Here is a 19,881-nt window from a genome sequence, read left to right on the forward strand (position 1 = left end):
GGACACCTGCCCTCAAGAAATGTCCTGGGGTACCTGATCGAAAAAGAATTCAAATCAGGGCGGACTTTTAAGAAACCAATTTCAAGAGGTAAATTTAATGCACACTGTTTTGTTTTTGATTTTTTTTTTTAATGCACATGAAAAGATGCTCCACATGGCTAATTATTAGAAAACCGCAAATCAAAACTAGAACAAGGAATCACCTCACACCAGTCTAAATGGCTATCATCAAAATCTACATACAAAATATGCAGGAGAGGGCATGGAGAAAAGGCAACCCTCCTAAGCTGTTTTTGGAAATGTATGTTGGTAACAGCCACAGCGGAGTACACTATGGAAGTTCGTTACAAAACGAAAGCATCATGGCCGCTGAGCCTGCGCGTCCGGAGCCTGTGCTCCGCAAAGGGAGAGGCCACAACAGTGAGAGGCCTGCGTACCGCAAAACAAACAAACAAACAAAAAACCCGAAAGCATTATCCGCAATCCCATTCATGGGCCTATATGTGGAGCAAAAAACATAATTCGAAAAGATACACGCACCCCGACGTTCACTGCAGCACTATTTATAAGGATCAAGACATGGAAGCAACCTAAATGTCCATCGACAGATTAAAGAAGATGTGGTGTAAATCCTTGTAAGTTGTAAATTATTGTAAACTATATTTCAACAATAAGAAATGAAAGAGAAAACATTTTCTGGTCAAGTAGCCGGACATTTTCATGATTTCAGTCTCAGCCAAGGTGGGTTTTTGGCAAATTTGACAGCTCCCATTAACGCTTCCACTGCCCTTCTCTGCTTCTGTAGAGGTAGGGAAGGTAAGAACCCTGTGGCAACCCTCCACAACGAGGGAGCTGTGGACAAATGCCCCGGCCTCTGGGCCTCAGTCAGGGTCCTTGCAAAAATGAGCACCAGTTGCCCACAGAGATGTCTTTCTTGGCTTTTTCTCCTTCCCTGCTCTCACAGCTGCCCCCACTGCTCCCTCCTGCTTCCTGGAAATCTCACAAATTATCCTCCTGCACCCAAGATCCTGCTTTAGGTTCTGTTTTGGAGGAACTCAAACTAAGAGAGTTCATGAGGATATTTTTTATTTTTTTATTTATTTATTTTTTTTGCGGTACGCGGGCCTCTCACTGTTGTGGCCTCTCCCGTTGCGGAGCACAGGCTCCGGATGCACAGGCTCAGCGGCCATGGCTCACGGGACCAGCCGCTCCGCAGCATGTGGGATCTTCCCGGACCGGGGCACGAACCCGTGTCCCCTGCATCGGCAGGTGGACTCTCAACCACTGCGCCACCAGGGAAGCCCCATGAGGAAATATTAAACCAGTAATAAGAATTACACCATAGAGCTTCAGAAAGCTCCCATAGATGGTGTGAAATAGAACTCATTAGTTTCCAGGACATATTCCTCCACTGTAAGCTACTTATTAGACTTCTACAATGGGCCACACACGCGCTGGGTATGTAACTGTAATAGGGAAGAACAAATCTGACTCCATATTACATCTATTTCTTTCACTTTAACCTTTGTATTCTAGTGCTTTTGCTACAAGTTAAGAATGTTGCTTGAAATATACAGGGTAGCCCATTCTCAAGGCTCTGACCTTTAAAGGTATGACACTTTTCCATTCCGATAGAGATAAAAAGTTGCAGAACAGAGAATAAGATTTGTTGCAGGTAGGGCTTCCCTGGTGGCGCAGTGGTTGAGAGTCCACCTGCCGATGCAGGGGACACGGGTTCGTGCCCAGGTCTGGGAGGATCCTGCATGCCGCAGAGCGGCTGGGCCGGTGAGCCATGGCCGCTGGGCCTGTGCGTCCGGAGCCTGTGCTCCGCAACTGGAGAGGCCACAACAGTGAGAGGCCCGCGTACCGCAAAAAAAAAAAAAAGATTAGTTGCAGGTATACTGAAACATTGTGACCTGACCTCTGGGCAGCTGCAAGAACAAAGGATTCCGATACCAAGAAGTTTGCAGCAACCAACCACACGACCTTCCCTTTTAGTATACAAGAAGCCTGAATTCTAACTTGGGTAAGACAGTTCTTTGGGAAACTATTCATTATCTTCTCCATCTGCTGGCTTTCTGAATAAAGTTGCTATTCCTTGCCCCAACAATTCGTCTCTCAATTTTTTGGCCTGCTGTGTGGCAAGCAGTACGAGCCTGGACTTGGTAACATAATGGTGAACTAGTAAATACAGTCTATACTTACGGACATTAAACAAGCGCTATGTAAATTGCATTATGGAAGTATAGGAAAATATAGGAAAGTTAGTGTCTAGGAGAAAAAATGTTTTTCCCTCTACTCTTCCGAGTTTTTCGCTGAGACACCTGTAATAAAGGATTAATGAGAGAAAAACAAGCAGAAGGTTATAAACATTTGGCTCATGTATATATGGGAGATACCCAGGGAAAAATAAATAAGTACTCAAAGAGGTGGCTTGAGAATTCAGGATTAAATACCATCTTTACAGGGATAGGGAAGGGGGCATGTACGCCTCTTAGGGGAGAGTAAATGATTTTAAAAAAAGATGAATGGCGCCGTAAAAGAACAGATGAGAGGCATGATAGCTTGTGACAAGGTTTTTGACTGGGTGTGGTGTGGACTTCTCGTTTTCTCTCCTGTGATGAATCAATCTTCCCTGGGGTTTCCCGGGGAGGGGATTTATGACAATTGAGCTCCTTCTGAAGGATGTGTTTCTAGGCAGATAAGGGCAGTTCAGAGACTACCATATTAAGTGAAATAAGCCAGGCAGAGAAAAACAATATCATATGATATCAGTTATATGTGGAATCTAAAAAAAAAAAAAAAAAAGATACAAATCAGAAATAGACACACAGACATAGAAAATAAACTTATGGGGGCTTCCCTGGTAGCGCAGGGGTTAATAATCCGCCTGCCAATGCAGGGAACACGGGTTTGAGCCCTGGTCCGGGAAGATCCCACATGCCACGGAGCAACTAAGCCCGTGCGCCACAACTACTGAGCCTGAGCTCTAGAGCCCGTGAGCCACAACTACTGAAGCCCGTGCGCCTAGAGCCCGTGCTCCACAAGACAAGCCACCGCAATGAAGAGTAGCCCCCGCTCGCCGCAACTAGAGAAAGCCCGCGCACACAGCTACGAAGACCCAACACAGTCAAAAATAAAATAAATAAGATTAGAGAGCGGGACGTTCAGCTTGCGAGCGGGAACGTCTTAGTCGTACACGGAGAAAGAATGATTTAAAAATGGGTGATGGTGGGCTTCCCTGGTGGCGCAGTGGTTGAGAGTCCGCCTGCCGATGCAGGGGACACAGGTTCGTGCCCCGGTCCGGGAGGATCCCGCATGCCGCGGTGTGGCTGGGCCCATGAGCCATGGCTGCTGGGCCTGCGCGTCCGGAGCCTGTGCTCCGCGACGGGAGAGGCCACGGCAGTGAGAGGCCCACATACCACAAAAAAAAAAAAAAAAGGGTGATGTTGAGAAGGGAAAGAAGATTTTTGTTCAGAAGTGCGCCCAGTGCCATACTGTGGAAAAGGGAGGCAAGCACAAGACTGGGCCAAATCTCCATGGCCTGTTTGGGCGAAAGACAGGTCAGGCTGTCGGATTCTCTTACATAGATGCCAACAAGAACAAAGGCATCACCTGGGGAGAGGAGACACTGATGGAGTATTTGGAGAATCCCAAGAAGTACATCCCTGGAACAAAAACGATCTTCGCTGGCATTAAGAAGAAGGGAGAAAGGGCAGACTTGATAGCTTATCTCCAAAAAGCTACTAATGAGTAATAGTTGGCCACTGCCTTATTTATTATGAAACAAATGTCTCATGACTTTTTATGTGTACCATATTTAAATTGATCTCATACACTAGAATTCAGATCATGAATGGCTGATGTAATATTTCTGTCCTGATTTAAATAAGATTGGCTCGTGGCTAAATGAATATGGTCAGCTTTTTGAATTTTGATAGTAATTCTGGCTCAGCAAGTACTATCACTATTTTCCCCTTCTAAAGAGGAGATTAAACTTGAATAAGGAATGTTAAACTTTTCAGGGATATGGTGAATGCCTTCTCAAACCCTATAGGAGATTGGTTTTATATTTAGATTTCTATAACTGGTTATATTAATATGCTTAAATATTGAGAAGCTCCCTTCACTGTCTCATAGACCAGCAAGATTCACCTGTGTTTCAAGTTGTGTTCATTCACCTGTTAAGGCAAGGGCTGAAGATACACTGACAATGTCCACTTTACCTTTTTTGGTCTTAACTATGCCAATTTAATTAAAATTCTCCATCTAAAAAAAATAATAATAAAAAAATAAAATAAATTATTTAAGAAAATAAATTTATGGTTACCAAAGGGGAAAAGGGTGAGGGAGGGATAAATTAGGAGTTTGGGATACATACTGCAATGTATAAGACAGATAACCAGGGCTTTCCTGGTGGCGCAGTGATTAAGAATCCGCCTGCCAATGCAGGGGACAGGGGTTCGAGGCCTGGTCCAGGAGGATCCCACGTGCCGCGGAGCAAGTAAGCCTGTGAGTCTGAGAGCCACAACTGCTGAGCCCGTGTGCATAGAGCCCATGCTCCACAAGAGAGGCCACGGCAAGGAGAAGCCTGCGCACCCAACGAAGAGTAGCCCCCACTCACCGCAACTAGAGAAAGCCTGTGTGCAGCAACGAAGACCCAATGCAACCAAAAATAAAAATAAATAAAATTTAAAAAAAACCCAACAGATAACCAACAAGAATCTACGGTAAAGCACAAGGAACTATACTCAATATTTTGTAATAACCCATAAGGGAAAAGAATCTGAAAAATAAAAAATATATATATATATGTATATATATAAATAAATAAAACTGAATCACAGTGCTACACACCTGAAACTAATACAACATTGTAAATTAACTACACTTCAATAAAATATATATATACATTTTTAAAGTGTCTATATCTCAAAATAATCAATATACCAACAAAGCAGCATATTTTGTGTGGCATGTCCAGAACTCCTAAAGTTGTAACTTTCACTAAATGCTGTCTTCTCAAAAAACTCATGCTGAATCATTTCAGACTAGGTTCAACTGGGCCTTAAAGTAGGAGTTAGCCCAAGAGTAGGCAAGGACTATTTCCTCCATGTACAAGGACTGAACAAGGAAGGTGGACATCTGAGCTATCCAACCATGTTAAAGGTTTGAGGACTTCAAAAATTATACGGTCACCAAACATCCCCCCCTTTCATTTCACATGGGTTAAATATCCCAAGAGCTGAACAAATGCTTGGACACTTTCAGGGTATTAATTCCCAAGAGGATCAAAGTTGCCTGTTAAGATTTAAACATGACCTGGAAAAGCACCCGTGCAGTCAGACAGTGCACCTGGTGGATTCTCTTCTTGTTTGACTGGGGACAGCAGAGAGCGTGGCTCTTCTACCAGGTGGCAAAAGGCACTCTAACTTGTTTCAAAGACCCACAGCATCAGGTTCACAAAGATGTCACTTTAAACTGGTTTGAAGGGCGCCTGCTTGCTGAATCCCTCAAGTAGCCTCAGAAGAATCTGATCCTTACTAAACCTTTAGGGCACACACACTCCCTGAGAATGTGAATCAGCTGAATTCTTTCTGAACACGTGCACTTTCGCACAGTGCTTTCTATGCTAAGAAAAGGCAATAAATACGTCTTTGGTGCTTCTGTGTTTATGATGGATGGGCTTTTTTCTCATAGCAGTCTTGTAAGAGTTTGCCTTATTATTCTCGCTGCATACTAATACTTGAAACATTTTAGTAAACCATGGTTCTCTGGTTCCTACTTCAGGATCATTTAACTGATTTAATGAGCTCTGTCTAATTATCGCATTTCACCTCTCACATGACAGTGCAGCAATGTTTTGGCTGAAATAGGTGGTAATAGCTCAAACACTCAGAAAGGAAAAAAAATGAGGACGGGCAATGCAGGACTCCCAACAGTTCATTTTATGCCAGATAGAATTCTTAAAGATATACGTACATAGCTGTACTACGTACACGTTCATTCATTCATTCATACATTCATTCTGTACTCATTATGTGTGCTCCAGGCATCGCAAAAGACACCAGATCAGCTTCCACGGCTCTTTCTTAGGTCTGCGTCCATTTTGAGGGGCATAAAACACGACGGTTTATAACTCTTAAGCTAGACTGTGTAGATTTACATCCCAGCCTCACCATTTCTTAGCCATATGACCTCGGGCAAGCCAATTAACCAACCTGTTTCCCCATCTGTAAAATGGGGGTTATTATCGTAGCTACCATCACAGGACTATTGGGAACATTAAATGTCAGTACATACAAAGCATGTAAAAAAAGTGCCTGGAGCATAACAGGCATTTTGTAATTGTTGCCTCCTGTGTTTCTGTCATATTGTGTCTTGTCTGTGTCGCACATGGCAATTGCAATTGCCTATCTACTTATCTATTTTTTACTAGTTATCTATTACGTATTGTTTGTCTCCTTCATCAAACCATAGGATACATAAAGACAGAGACTAAACTCCCTGAGCCTGGCATTGTGCTTGGCTTATAGTAAAACACCCAATCAAAGTTTGCTGAATCAGTGAACCAATGAATGAATGATTCTTTTTGGGGATGTGTAACCCCCTCTCACTCTTTTTTTTTTTTTTTTTTTTTTGCGGTACGCGGGCCTCTCACCGCTGTGGCCTCTCCCGTTGCGGAGCACAGGCTCCGGACGCGCAGGCTCAGCGGCCATGGCTCACAGGCCCACGGGCCCAGCCGCTCCGCGGCATGTGGGATCTTCCCGGACCGGGGCACGATCCCGCGTGCCCTGCATCGGCAGGCGGACTCTCAACCACTGCGCCACCAGGGAAGCCCATCCCCCTCTCACTCTTGACAAGCTTTTCACTTAAGAGATTTCTGTGGCACATGTCTATCAAATGCCATTTGCTGGAAATTCCACATGGTTTTCTATCCAGATGGTGCCCATGACAAAGCGAAGGCGTTCTGGCATGCAGGAAAGTTAGGGTGATGGACGCCAAGCGAAGTCACTGTATTATTCATCATCAAATGTTGTTGGCCAGGAAGCTGACTGCTGCCAGCTGAGCCCCACAGTGGTCCAGTGAAGAGGCTGGTTTCTAACAGAAGCTAGGAACATCATTAGGGAGGGAGGGTGCGGCGGGGGGAAGACGGGGGTTAAAAAGGGAGAAGTTTCTCAGACTTGTCTTGGCTTTGCAACCTTGGGCAAGTCACTTCACCTCTCTGGGCCTCTCAGCTTAGTGTTTTTATAAATGCAAGGCACAAATTGTCATCAGTACTTCCCAAACCTGGCTGTGCACCAGAATCTACGGGGAAGCTTTTTTTTTTTTGCGGTACGCGGGCCTCTCACTGTTGTGGCCTCTCCCGTTGAGGGGCACAGGCTCCGGATGCGCAGGCTCAGCGGCCATGGCTCACGGGCCCAGCCGCTCCGCGGCACGTGGGATCCTCCCAGACCGGGGTACGAACCCGTGTCCCCTGCATCGGCAGGCGGGCTCTCAACCACTGTGCCACCAGGGAAGCCCCGGGAAGCTTTTTAAAATACTGATTCCTCTAGGCCAGCAGTCAGCAGAATTTTTCTGTAAAGGGCCAGATAGGAAATAGTTTAGACTTTGTAGCTTGTATGATGTCTGTTGCAACTGCCATGCTCAAGTCTCCCACTGTGTCATCAAAGCAGCCCAGGGTGAAATGTACACAAATGAATGTGGCTGGATTTGGCCAGCTTCCCTGAGGGCCATGGTTTGCTGACCCCTGCTCTAGGCCAGGTGTGGCCTCCCTGGATAAGGACCAATTTTCTGTTTATTTACAAAAGCTCCTCCAGATGATGTGGAGAGGCAGCTGCACTTGGGATCCACCAGATTAGACGCTATAAGGCTTCTTCCAGCCTTCACTGGAGCTTTGATTCTCTATTTTCACTGTGAGAAGTGGCCACTCACAGTCAACACTATTTAGACAGTGATCTTAATATTCTTTCAAATGCATACCACTTGGGTATTAGCTTTCTACATCTGAAGTTTTTACTCTCTCAAAATTCAATTCTCTATTCTACCAGGAGAAGTTTGAACAGTCCTTTTCACTATGTTTAGACCTAAAAGCACTTCTGTGTGTGATATGCCTTGTCAGTTCTTTGTAAGTGACAACTGCACTGCTAACTTACAAATGAGAAGTTTAATATTATCCTGTCTAGGCCCTAAATGGCTATGATAAGGTGAGCCTCCACTTAAGAAAGGATAATACATAAAAATATGAAATTATGAAACAGTTACGGGTGTTTATAGTGTTGGGGTAGAATTTCCTTTGTATGGAGAATTCCCTTTCTACTACAGTCATGACTGTTGGGTGATAATACATCCTGGTTTCCTACAGACAGTCCTAGTTTTCACCTGTATTCCCTGAGCAATTAACATAGCGCCCCCTTTTCATTCTCAAAAATGTCCACATTGGATGATAAATTACATGGTTGCATGGGCGACCTTGAGGGAAAACAGTCAAAACGACTGTTCCATTCATTTTGCACTTTCTAAGAGACAGGCACTGCTCTGAGGGTTTTAATGATATTATCCCACTTAATCATTACAGTATTTTGCTGATGGCTGATGTCTCTAGGTTGGGTTTCCTCAAAAGCAGGCCATGAGGCAAGGATTTGGGGACAAGTAGTTTTGGGGGAAATGCTCTTAGGAAGCACAGGTAGGGGAATAAGGATGCAAGGCAGGGAAAGGAAGGAAGCCAGTACACAGTACATTTTTGAGTAGGTTATGGCCCTGAAGAAGCGGGGCTCAATTTCCCCGGGAACCCTCTAAGAGATAAGGTCAGCATGCCCTCAGGAGGGGCAGGGAACCAACAGTTTTATTCCACAGTTCCCATCTCTCGCTGGTTGAGGGTCATGCCTGGAGATGTTCACTCACCCTCCTGCATGTGTGGCCTGTCCCATAGTTAGAAGGACCCCACTCCTGTGGCTAGAGAATGAATGTGCTCAGGTGAAGGACACAAAGAGCCTTGTCAGTGTGTAGAACTGTCCGCAGACAACTTCCAGGGTAGGCCCAGGGCACCAATAGCTTCCTGTGTTTGAATCCTAGTTTTACCATCATCACCTACATGCTCATGGGCAACTCACTTAAGCTCTTAAGTCTCGGTTTTTCCACCTGTAAAATGGGGTAAAAACAGTATGTGCCCAGAGTTTTTATGAGGCCTAAATGAGATCATATAAGCACAATGGTCATCTGTCACTTCTCCCTGTCCAATATCCATGTCGTTTTCCCTTGGCACACTCCCTGGACCCTCTTTACAAGAATCAGCCTCTCTAAGTCCCTGGTGTTTGAGAGGGAGGGAGACTACTCTCAGCTCCAGGGGTAGAATGTGACTGGTCCCTCTGAGCATCACATTCTCCTGTCCATCACTGGTTTAGATCCAGGTACGGAATCCATGCTGGATCAATGGGATCTCAGTGTGGGACTACCTGCTGCAACTAATAAAATGGAGAGTTCCCTTCACAATAGCCAAGACATGGAAACAACCTAACGTCCATCAACAGATGAATGGATAAAGAAGATGTAGAACATATATACAATGGAATACTACTCAGCCATAAAAAAGAACGAAATAATGCCATTTGCATCAACATGGATGCAACTAGAGATTATCACACTAAGTGAAGTAAGAAAGAGAAATACCATATGACATCACTTATATGTAGAATCTAAAATATGACACAAATGAACCCATCTATGAAACAGAAGCAGACTCACGGACATAGAGAACAGACTTGTGGTTGCCAAGGGGGAGGGGGTTGAGGGAGGGATAGATTGGGAGGTTAGGGTTAGCAGATGCAAACTATTATATATAGAATGGATAAACAGCAAGGTCCTACTGTATAGCACAGGAAACTATATTCAATATCCTGGGATGAACCATAATGGAAAAGAATATTAAAAAAAGAATGTATAGGGCTTCCCTGGTGGCACAGTGGTTGAGAATCCGCCTGCCAATGCAGGGGACACGGGTTCGAGCCCTGGTCTGGGAAGATCCCACATGCCGCGGAGCAACTAGGCCCGTGAGCCACAACTACTGAGCCTGCGCGTCTGGAGCCTGTGCTCCGCAAGAAGAGAGGCTGCGACAGTGAGAGGCCCATGCACCGCGATGAAGAGTGGCCCCCGCTTGCCGCAACTAGAGAAAGCCCTCGCACAGAAACAAAGACCCAACACAGCCAAAAATAAATAAATTAATAAAAATAATAATAATGTATATATATGTATAACTGAGTCACTTTGCTGTACAGCAGAAATTAACACAACATTTTATATCAACTATACTTCATTTAAAAAATAAATAGAAATTTTAAAAATTAAAAGGAGAGTTCCCTTTCCTCTGGGGCGTTGAAGAAATGGGAGCTAGCCAGGAGCTGCTAGGCAACTGCCCAGAGAGAGCCCCAATGAGGAAGAAAGCACAACCAAAAGATGCGCTTAACTGGGCCTGAAGCTACCTCTGAAAATGCCAGTCAGACCAGTGAATAAATTCTCTTGTTGGCCGAAGCCATTCTCAGCTGATAGCTATTGCTCCTAGCAAAGAGCAAATCCTCCATAAATGTTAGCTACCATTACTGATAACACGAACACAGATCAAATTTCTCCTGCTACTTTTTCTTCCTCTGTTTTGCCTGGATTATTTACTTGTTTTGGGGTCTGTTTTTAAATCACAGATAATTTCAAACAGATGCAAAAGCTTAGAGAAAAGAATAATGAACCCCCATGAACTCCAACAATGATTAATTCATGGGTAGCCTTGCTTTGTCTGTGCTCTACCCATTTCTCCTCTCCCATGGTATTTTGAAGCAAATCCCCAACACATACCTTTTCATTCATATTTTTTTCAGATCCTTTTATAGTGTTTCCTTTTGTAGTAGGCACTGTCAGTGTTCTACCCATCATCCCTGTCTTCAATGAGTCCATCCAAGATTGTTCCTTTTCTTTCAAATCTTCCCCTACTCAGCCAGAGATGCAGATGTCACTCAAGCCCCTGCGGTGCACCTGTTTGGTCCAGGGTTCGTTCCATTCTAACTAACAGGAATGGGGTCAGGAATGTGCCTCAATATCACCTGTTAAAATATGAATGGGACACTGCTGGGAAATTTTTTGCTTCTGGGAACATTTCTGCTCTCCTAAGAAGCAGCCACAAATAAAAGAGTCTCTCTTTCTCCTATGAATGTTGTCCAGCCTGGATGTGATGCTCAGAACTAGAATATTAACATTTGCCACTGGCTTGAAGATGAAGCTAATACTAAGTATGGCAATAAATGCTGGAGAGGGTGGAGAGAAAAGGGAACCCTCCTATACAGTTGGTGGGAATGTAAATTGGTGCAGCCACTATGGAGAATAGCATGGAGGGTTCTTAAAAAACTAAAAATAGAGCTACCATTTGATCCAGCAATCCCACTCCTGGGCATATATCTGGAGAAAATCATAATCCAAAAGGATACATGCACTGGAATGTTCACTGCAGCACTACTTACAATAGCCAGGACATGGAAGCAACCTAAATGTCCATCGACAGAGGAATGGATACAGAAGATGTGGTACATATATACAGTGGAATATTACTCAGCCATAAAGAAGAATGAAATAATGCCATTTGCAGCAACATGGATGGACCTAGAGATTGTCGTATTAAGTGAAGTAAATCAGACAGATTAAGACAAATATCATATGATATCACTCATATGTGGGATCTAATTTTTAAAAAACATATAAATGCACTTACTTACAATACAGAAACAGACTTAGAGATATCGAAAACAAACTTATGGTTACCAAAGGGGAAATGTGCGGGCGGGGCGGGTTATAAATCAGGAGGTTGGAATGAACATACCCACACTACTATATAAAAGATAGATTACCAACAAGGACCTACTACATAGCAAGGGAACTCTACTCAATATTCTGTTATAACCTATATGAAAAAAGAATTTTAAAAATATATGTATATGTATAACTGAATCACTTTGCTGTACACCTGAAACTAACAGATCATTGTAAATCAACTATACTCCAATAAAATTAAATTTAAAAAGAAAAAAAAACAATGGCAGAGGACTGGGAGAAGGAAGTTGAGCCCTGAATGATATGATTTAGCGGCTAAATCAAGCAACCTGAAAGCTTGCCCCGTCTCTGCACTTGCTGTTCTGAGAGTTAAAATTCTGCTTCACTGTTTAAGCCTGTGTGAATCCAGAAATCTGCTATTTGCTCCTGAAAGCACCCAATTTTGCCATCAATACAGACCCATACAGTTTGGGTTCAAAATTCCAGAGTGAGGAATCAGATTAGAACGATATAACAAAGATGCCCTAAAAGCAAGTCCCTTAACCCAGAAAAAAGTTCATTTCTTTCTCATAGAAGAGTTTGCAGAGGTGGTCCTGGACAGGTTAAGGTGGTTCTACAATCATCAGGACCAAGTTTCACCTGCATCCTTCTCAGGCATCTTCCATCTTCTCATCTCCGCCAGCTGCTCTGCCTCCCACCAGCACATACACCCTCCAGCCAACAGGGAGAGACAGAGATAATGTGGATACCCAGTGCCTGCAAGGGTACAACCCAGAAATTAATCGCACACATCACAGCTCATTGGCTGGAGGTAACAGCCAACTACAACAGAAGGCTGAGAAATGTGGTTATTATTCTGGGTGGTCATATGTCCAGTTCTATTTCTACTAGAAAAAAAGGAAAAATAAATACAGGGTCACAGCTAGCAGTCTCCACTAGGGAAATAGCAGGGAGGGTTAACTGGATTCGTTTCAACGGACAATTTTTAATTAAAAAGACTTGAGAATGTAAACAAGATGTTCTTCAGCACTCTCCCGAAGACTGAACTGAGCCTATTTACTCAGAAATAGGTAAAATGATACATCCCTTTATTTTTTTTTGCGGTACGCGGGCCTCTCACTGTTGTGGCCGCTCCCGTTGCAGAGCACAGGCTCCCGACGCGCAGGCTCAGCGGCCATGGCTCACGGGCCTAGCCACCCCGCGGCATGTGGGATCTTCCCGGACCGGGACACGAACCCGTGTCCCCTACATCGGCAGGCGGACTCTCAATCACTGCGCCACCAGGAAAGCCCGATACATCCCTTTTATCTCTCCTTTTTAGGTAGATCTCAGAAGGATTCCAACAGTCAGTAATCCCATATTAGCCCAGTTTATTATCTTGTGTACATGAAATTAACAACTGAATTTCACCGATTTCCCTTAATTCCAAATCTCTTTTCCTCAATTAGGCTGCATAACTATGGTTTAATTATATTCTGTTTGATAGTCACCAGAATCCCATAACAAGCTCCTCTTTCACAATCCTATTATTAGTCTGGGTAATCCAATTTATGGGAAAATACAGACAAATAGAGAAAAATGACAGAGGTGGCAAGAAGCAGAGTATCCTGCAGCCCAGCTGAAACAGCTCTCAGTGGAAGGTTTACAGACTTAAGAAGCAGACTCTGATTCAGCGGCAGCAGGTTTTAAATGATGCATGAGGAGCCACCAAAGCAAATCCCTTTCTCCATGGTCCCCTCAGGGTCAAGTACCATGTTTCAATTATAATTTCACCAAATTGATGTGATGCGGCGAATGTTCCAGATTAATAGTGGTACAGCACTGTTCTCCACGGGACAGAATCAAAAAATCTAGTTCAGAGGTTTGTTGAAATATACCCCAAGACACTCAGCTGCAAAACACATTAAAGACTCCAAGATGATGGGAACATTTCTGATCTGTATTCCCCAAAGAGGTTACTTTTGCAGAAAGCAAGTTTATTATTTATGGTAGCAAATAAAATCTCTCAGTGCAGCCAAGGAGGCTTCTGCAATTACATCAGGAAGGCACCATCATGCAGTCCATTATGGAAATCGTATCTACGTGAATAGGGAAGGCTATTGTTTTGCCAAAGACGCATATTTCTTTGCAGAGCATGCTCATGATGGGCTTGCGTGGAGATGATAAATTGTTTGGCTTGACTTTTCATTTCAAATGGCTCTATTCCTTGGAAGAGGATTTTGTATAGAAAGACATTATCTTGCAAATTCTGCTTCAAATTATCAGTGGAGTTTTAAGAGAACATCTCATAGAGGCTTGCCATGGATCAGATGGCGACTGCCATACTGGGTATATGAGGAGTAGAGAGCTCCAAAGGACTGTGAGTTTTATCCATCCTGGTGGCTCTGTTAGCATTTTCAAGCCTTGAAGTGAGTCTCTGGGGAACTGTATTTTTAGCTAATTCCCTCCGCATATATTACCCTCAAGAAGTAAGTGTAATTTGGGATCTAACCTCCACATTTGAGGGGTAGCGCTCACTAATCCCTTATGATTCTAAGTAGAGGAGAAAGAACCTTCCCTAAAAGAGATGAAGGTTGGAGGAAAAACCTTTGGACCCTCTCTCCAGGAGTAATTTACCTAACAGGAATGGGAGAAGACCAATGATTAATATATGCATCTGCTTTCTTTGGCCTTTCCTCTTCCTAAACTGCATCCCTAAAGCAAGCCTGCACAATGCTACCTGCCCTGCTCCTGGGCTTCACAGGGGTGAGGCATGAGGGGTGAGGGGTGAGAAGTTGGAACCTTCTCTACAACTGGTGGGTAAGTGTCCACTCTACCCCGTCAACTCTTTCCAAGTTTGGGCTCCAAAGTCTAGACACGGGGATGGAAAATATCATAACAAAGACCATTTCGGCTTCAAGCCCACAACATGGCCTCAGCAGCAGCAGCGCTCCTATCTTGATCCCCATCTCACTCTTCACTCTGAACGTGTTGGGAATATGACTCACTTTCACAAACCCCAACACCTGGCATGGCTTTCATGGCGTCATCTCGCCTCTGACCCTGATTTGCCTCTCCAGCCACCTCTGTCTTCTTTCCTAGAGTCATCTAAGCACATATATTTCCATTTCTCCAACATCCTTATGTTTTTGTGTCTGTTGAGGATTCAGCTGGTGATGTATAATCCAACTGCACAAGCATGGGTTTTTTAATAGTGAGCTTCATACAACTAGCGTAATTTATGAAATTTTGTCATTGCTGAATGTAACATGAAAATTTAGGTGGATGAAACAAATCAGCTTTAGGCAAGAGGTTTGAAGGAGTGATCCTACACAATGTTTAGTCAAGAGGGAGACAGCCTATCAAGTTCAATAAGAGAAGGCTGGTCTTACTCCTGTCACCCTCAGCAAAATATTATTGATCTTTCAAGCCTCGGCTCTTAGGCCACCTTTTCTCCCTAGCCTTCTACCACATACCTTCTCTTCTCCTTCTTTTCCAACCTCCCCTACACAATTCAAAAGTTAGAGATTCACTTGAGTCTCTGAAATGCAAATGCCCAAAGGATGGTAGAGCTCACCAGTCATTTATCCAATAGTCTCAATTACTTGCTGTCCTCTTGCTTCCTCATCTTGAGTCTGGTCTTAGCTCACGTACCTGCTAGGAACTACTAAGTATAAGTGACAGAAACCTGTTCTAGCAAATCGAAGTTAAGAAGAAAGGAAGAAACGTGGTTCCCGGTACTGCTGTGAGCATTTCTGTCCCCAAAGCTATAAGTTTAAATACTACCTGTATAACAATGGCAAATGTTCAACATGGCAAAACCCAAAGAATTACAACTGGAATATATGTTCCAATACTATATAGCTCAACTGCCTTAAACTTCAGACCACTGTTGCACATCCTTGCGCTATTTTATTCATGTATTCTAGTCACCATTTAAGCATATGCCATGTGAGGGGCAATAATGAACAAGAGAGACAGGGTTCCTGCCTTCACAGAGGCTACTGATCGATGGGGCAGATGGATGGTTGAACAAGCACGTAAAACAGGAATTAAATGCTATGAACAGAGAAAGAGAGGGTGGTAGGAAAGCCTATATAGCAAGAGCAATTCATCAATCTAGAGACTTTGTGGAGAAAGTCGCTTTTAAGCCTAGACCAAAAGGGTGTGTTAGAAGGAAAAAACAAATGTGTTGGTGTTAGGAGACAAATTCAAGTTACAGGACTGCCGTACAATAGCTATGTGACCCTGGGCATGTACCCTTGCCTCTTAGAGCCACAGTTCCTTATCTGTAAAACAAGGGTTTGGAGAACTTAACCTGTAGGGCTCCTTCCACCTTTACAAGTCCCAAAATCCTTGAAGAGGTTGCTAATCAGTTTAGTGAGTCTTTAGTTGATCCTTTCTCACAAAAGGCAACTAACACAAGTAAGAGAAGATCAAAGAAATATCAGTTGGGAGGTTACAATGGTAAAATTGGTCAAACAAACAAACTCTGCAGTCAGACCATCATAGGTTCACGTCCAGTTCTGCCCCTTACTGGCTGGGTAACTCTGGGAATACTTCTTAACTTCTCAGTGTCAATTTCCTAGTCTGTGAAATGAGGAAAGGCTATTACTTACCCCATAGTGTTGTCGTAGGGTCTGGAGTCTGAGATATTGTATGTTAATTTCCTGGCCCATAATTTCCTGGTCTATATTATTTTCTCTGCTCATAATAGTGTTGGTTCCTGCATGAGACTCAGACTGTGTAACGATCACTTGTCACCTATTAGGCCTTTTTTTGTGGCTATAGACGAATAAACTCCAATGTGAAACACCTGAAGCAAAAAAGGAAATTTAGGTATATTCTGAGACTTTACATATCAGGGACGCAGTAAGAAAGACAGGGAGGAAGCTGTGTCTCAAGAAGGATATAATCAGGGGCTCAAATGCCATGAGAAGTCTAACTCTCCCTCTGCATTTCTTTTCTTTTTTTTTTTTTGGCCACATTGGGTCTTTATTGCTGAGCGCGGGCTTTCCCTACTTGTGGCGAGTGGGGGTGCTCTTTGCAGTGCACGGGCTTCTCATTGCGATGGCTTCTCTTGTTGCGGAGCACGGGCTTCAGCAGTTGTGGCCATGAGCTCAGTAGTTATGCCTTGCAGGCGCAGGCTCAGTAGTTGTGGCACACGGGCTTAGTTGCTCCGCGGCATGTGGTATCTTCCCGGACCAGGTCTCGAACCCGTGTCCCCTGCACTGGCAGGCGGATTCTTAACAACTGTGCCACCAGGGAAGTCCTTCCCTCTGCATTTCAACTTCAATCTTCTGGTTCACTGACCTTTTTTATACAGAGAAAAACTTGGCCACCGCAGCTCCCAAGCTTTACCTTTTACAATTTCAGTCCCCAGATAGAGAAAACCTCTACCTTCAAGGTCCCAAGTTCAAGGATCCCAGGGAAGAGCTCCAGTTGGCCCAGTTGAAGTCAGATCCCTGACCCTGGACAAACCAGCCCTCAACAGAGAACAGGGTACTGGTATATCAAATGACTGCTCCTACAGAAACCAGGGAAATAGGGCTTTTTTGGGCAATTCCCAAAAGATTGAGCAGAGAATCCCACAAATACTGACTAGATTTTTTAATGCAAACTGCTTCCATAAAGTGACGCCAAAGACACAAAAAAACTCAATAAACGAAACAAATTCTTTTAAAAGCTGAAATTCTTTTGGGGAGAAATATCATGAACTAGGTTTCAAAAATGTATATTCATTTGATTTGCTCATACCAAAATGTTCTTATGGGCCTGTAGTTCAATGCCCAAGTTCAAGTTCCTTAGACTTTCGTTTGCTTTCTTAGGGGATGAAGGGTAAAAGCTGCAGTGAGACAAAGCACTTTAAGAATACTCTAAGCAAGCATTGTTGCTGAGTTTTCTGCAGCCCTAAGAATATCACAGAAATGAGTACGCTGGGAATTACAGGTCATACCCTGGAGACACGTGAAGTGTGTCTGCTCCTGTACTTAATGATGAAAAACACACTCCCACAGGTGACTGGTCCTGCGAAGATGACAAATAAGGAGTGAGAACGAGAAGGAAGGAGAAGCAGGAGAAAGAGAGACGAGGAAGAGGGGAGGCACGGGAGGCAGAGAGGGAAAAAATGAAGGAGCAAGATAGGAAAGTTAAACCACTCTGAGCTGGGGCACTGCTGTAACATCTTTATTAAAAAAGCAAGTTTCACGCAAACATTTCACAGTGGAGGTTTTTCTAGATGCTCACACCAATTCTCCTCTGACTTAAGGATCAAAGCTTTCACCAACATCTTCTGAAGTACATTGTAGGAGGCAGGAATTGCCGAATCAGTCCAGGGATTGCCAAAGTGTGGGCTTATGCTATTGCTTGAGATGACCTCGTGGGATCGCCAGAGGGGTGCCTCAATAACCCTACATTCCAGGGTAAAAAGTTACCCCTTTTTGCTTCTCTTTCAATCCCTCTGAGTAGTCCTCAAAGAGCCTCAGTTTGGTGCTATTACATATTCAGCACTTCCCTAAAACCAAGTCTATCCCCTGTTGTACAGAGAAAAAGCAGAGCCTCTGGTGGCTAGGAGGACCTCAGTAAAACTGAATAACAAAGGTGTGTTTTCATTGCATTTAATATCCCAATAACCTTCCATTCTGGGCTAGAATTATTGGTCTTCCTTTTATAGTAGGCATGTAAAGTTACCTTATAAGATTATTTTTGAGTTTTAAAAAGGCAGCAAATTTAAAGAAAAATACCAGGAGTGGTGGTACCATATGTAGCACAGAGACAGAAAATACTCTTTTAGTCACTGAGCATGTATGATTGTGAGATTCCTGGGTCAAAAGAAGACCTCATGTTCCCAACCTGTGCCGATATGGGAGTTAACAGTCAAATAGTTTATGTGGGAAAGAGTGCCGATGTATTCTGAGACCTTTCCCAGAGCTTCACGTGTTTTACGAGTCTTCAGAGCTGCTTCTTTCCTTCATTGCAGCATTTTCCCTTACAAAGTGCTTACACTGGTGACAATAATGATTACAACAACTTAGAATCCTAAAGATATTTCCTCTTAAAATCTTTAGTCTACAGAGATACTGTGGAGTCCCTGACAGAAGGGAAGTGTGCCAAGGTGCAGTGTTTGACTAATGGAAAGCAGAAAATGGACTGAAGAACTGCCTCCCTTCATGTCAATGATAATACACTGGAAAATATGGGACTGTCTTGGGAACTGGCCACCAATGGGACATCTCCCTACATTTCATGCTGGGAAACTTCATGAGGAGGAGAAGACACAAAACCCTGAAAACTGCTGGTGGAAAAACAGTGACCTATCTCTTGGCCAAATCCTAAAAATAAAAGCAGTAAATGGTAACCAACTGTGGACCCGTGAAGTTATTTTTTAAATCAACCAAAATAAAACAGAAGATTTAGTTTCCATTATGATGACCTTATCAAAAGCCCTGAATTGATTACCTTATTTGAAAGAAAATGTCATTTAAAAATAAAATCCAGTTACAGCCAACAAATAAATAATGTAACCAGAACACTGATTAGTGAGGCTTTCCTGGCTTCGGCTTACAGATTTGGTTTTCCTTGAAATAAAATATATCTTACCTTTCTTTTCCCTTTATATATGAAATCTTGACAATCACCTTTATTACATGCTCCTGTTTCTTTGGTCTGGTTCTTTATTTGAATTTCTCTTCTATTTCCTTATGGAACAGGTCTTTTAAAAATACTACCTGAAAAAAAAAAATACTACCTGAAATCCTTTTAAGCAAGAGGTGGCATTATTTCACGCAAGAAGTGGGAGGTTAAAATCACCTTAAGGCATTTATTTAGTACAGTATACACACGAGCTCTCATGGGAGGCAGCATAGAAGGAATATTTTAATTTAACGATCTAACATTCAAGATAACAAGAAGAGGTAGTCATAAGACCTTACAGAATTAACTGTCCAGGCAGATGTTCACAGGTGCTGGATGGGGGATATACATGAGTGATGGGGGAGACCCAGTACCAGGCATAGCTCAGTGCTGCTGTGCAAACACACACATCTTGGCCAAATGGGGGCAGCTTAAGAGAGCAATCACACATTTACCACC

The 19,881-nt window shown here is 43.4% G+C and overlaps 1 protein-coding gene and 1 pseudogene across 1 annotated transcript in view; one reads left to right on the top strand and one right to left on the bottom strand.

Moving 5' to 3' along the window:
* The window catches only part of FRMD4B (FERM domain containing 4B), a 273,299-nt gene extending 253,798 nt beyond the window's left edge, over nucleotides 1-19,501 (bottom strand). The window contains exons 1-2 of the mRNA XM_022572579.3: nucleotides 19,390-19,501; nucleotides 16,410-16,606 (exon numbers count right to left, since the gene is read on the bottom strand). The gene's annotated coding sequence lies outside the window, so the exon portion shown is untranslated. The remainder of the gene's footprint in view (nucleotides 1-16,409; nucleotides 16,607-19,389) is intronic.
* Nucleotides 3,431-4,337, top strand: LOC111174197 (cytochrome c pseudogene; annotated as a pseudogene).
* Nucleotides 19,502-19,881: the final 380 nt, after the last annotated feature.

This window comes from Delphinapterus leucas, chromosome 10 (genome assembly GCF_059928025.1).
Source record: "Delphinapterus leucas isolate spDelLeu-1000000601 "Yukka" chromosome 10, BTC_Dleu_Yukka2, whole genome shotgun sequence".
Lineage (NCBI taxonomy): Eukaryota > Metazoa > Chordata > Mammalia > Artiodactyla > Monodontidae > Delphinapterus > Delphinapterus leucas.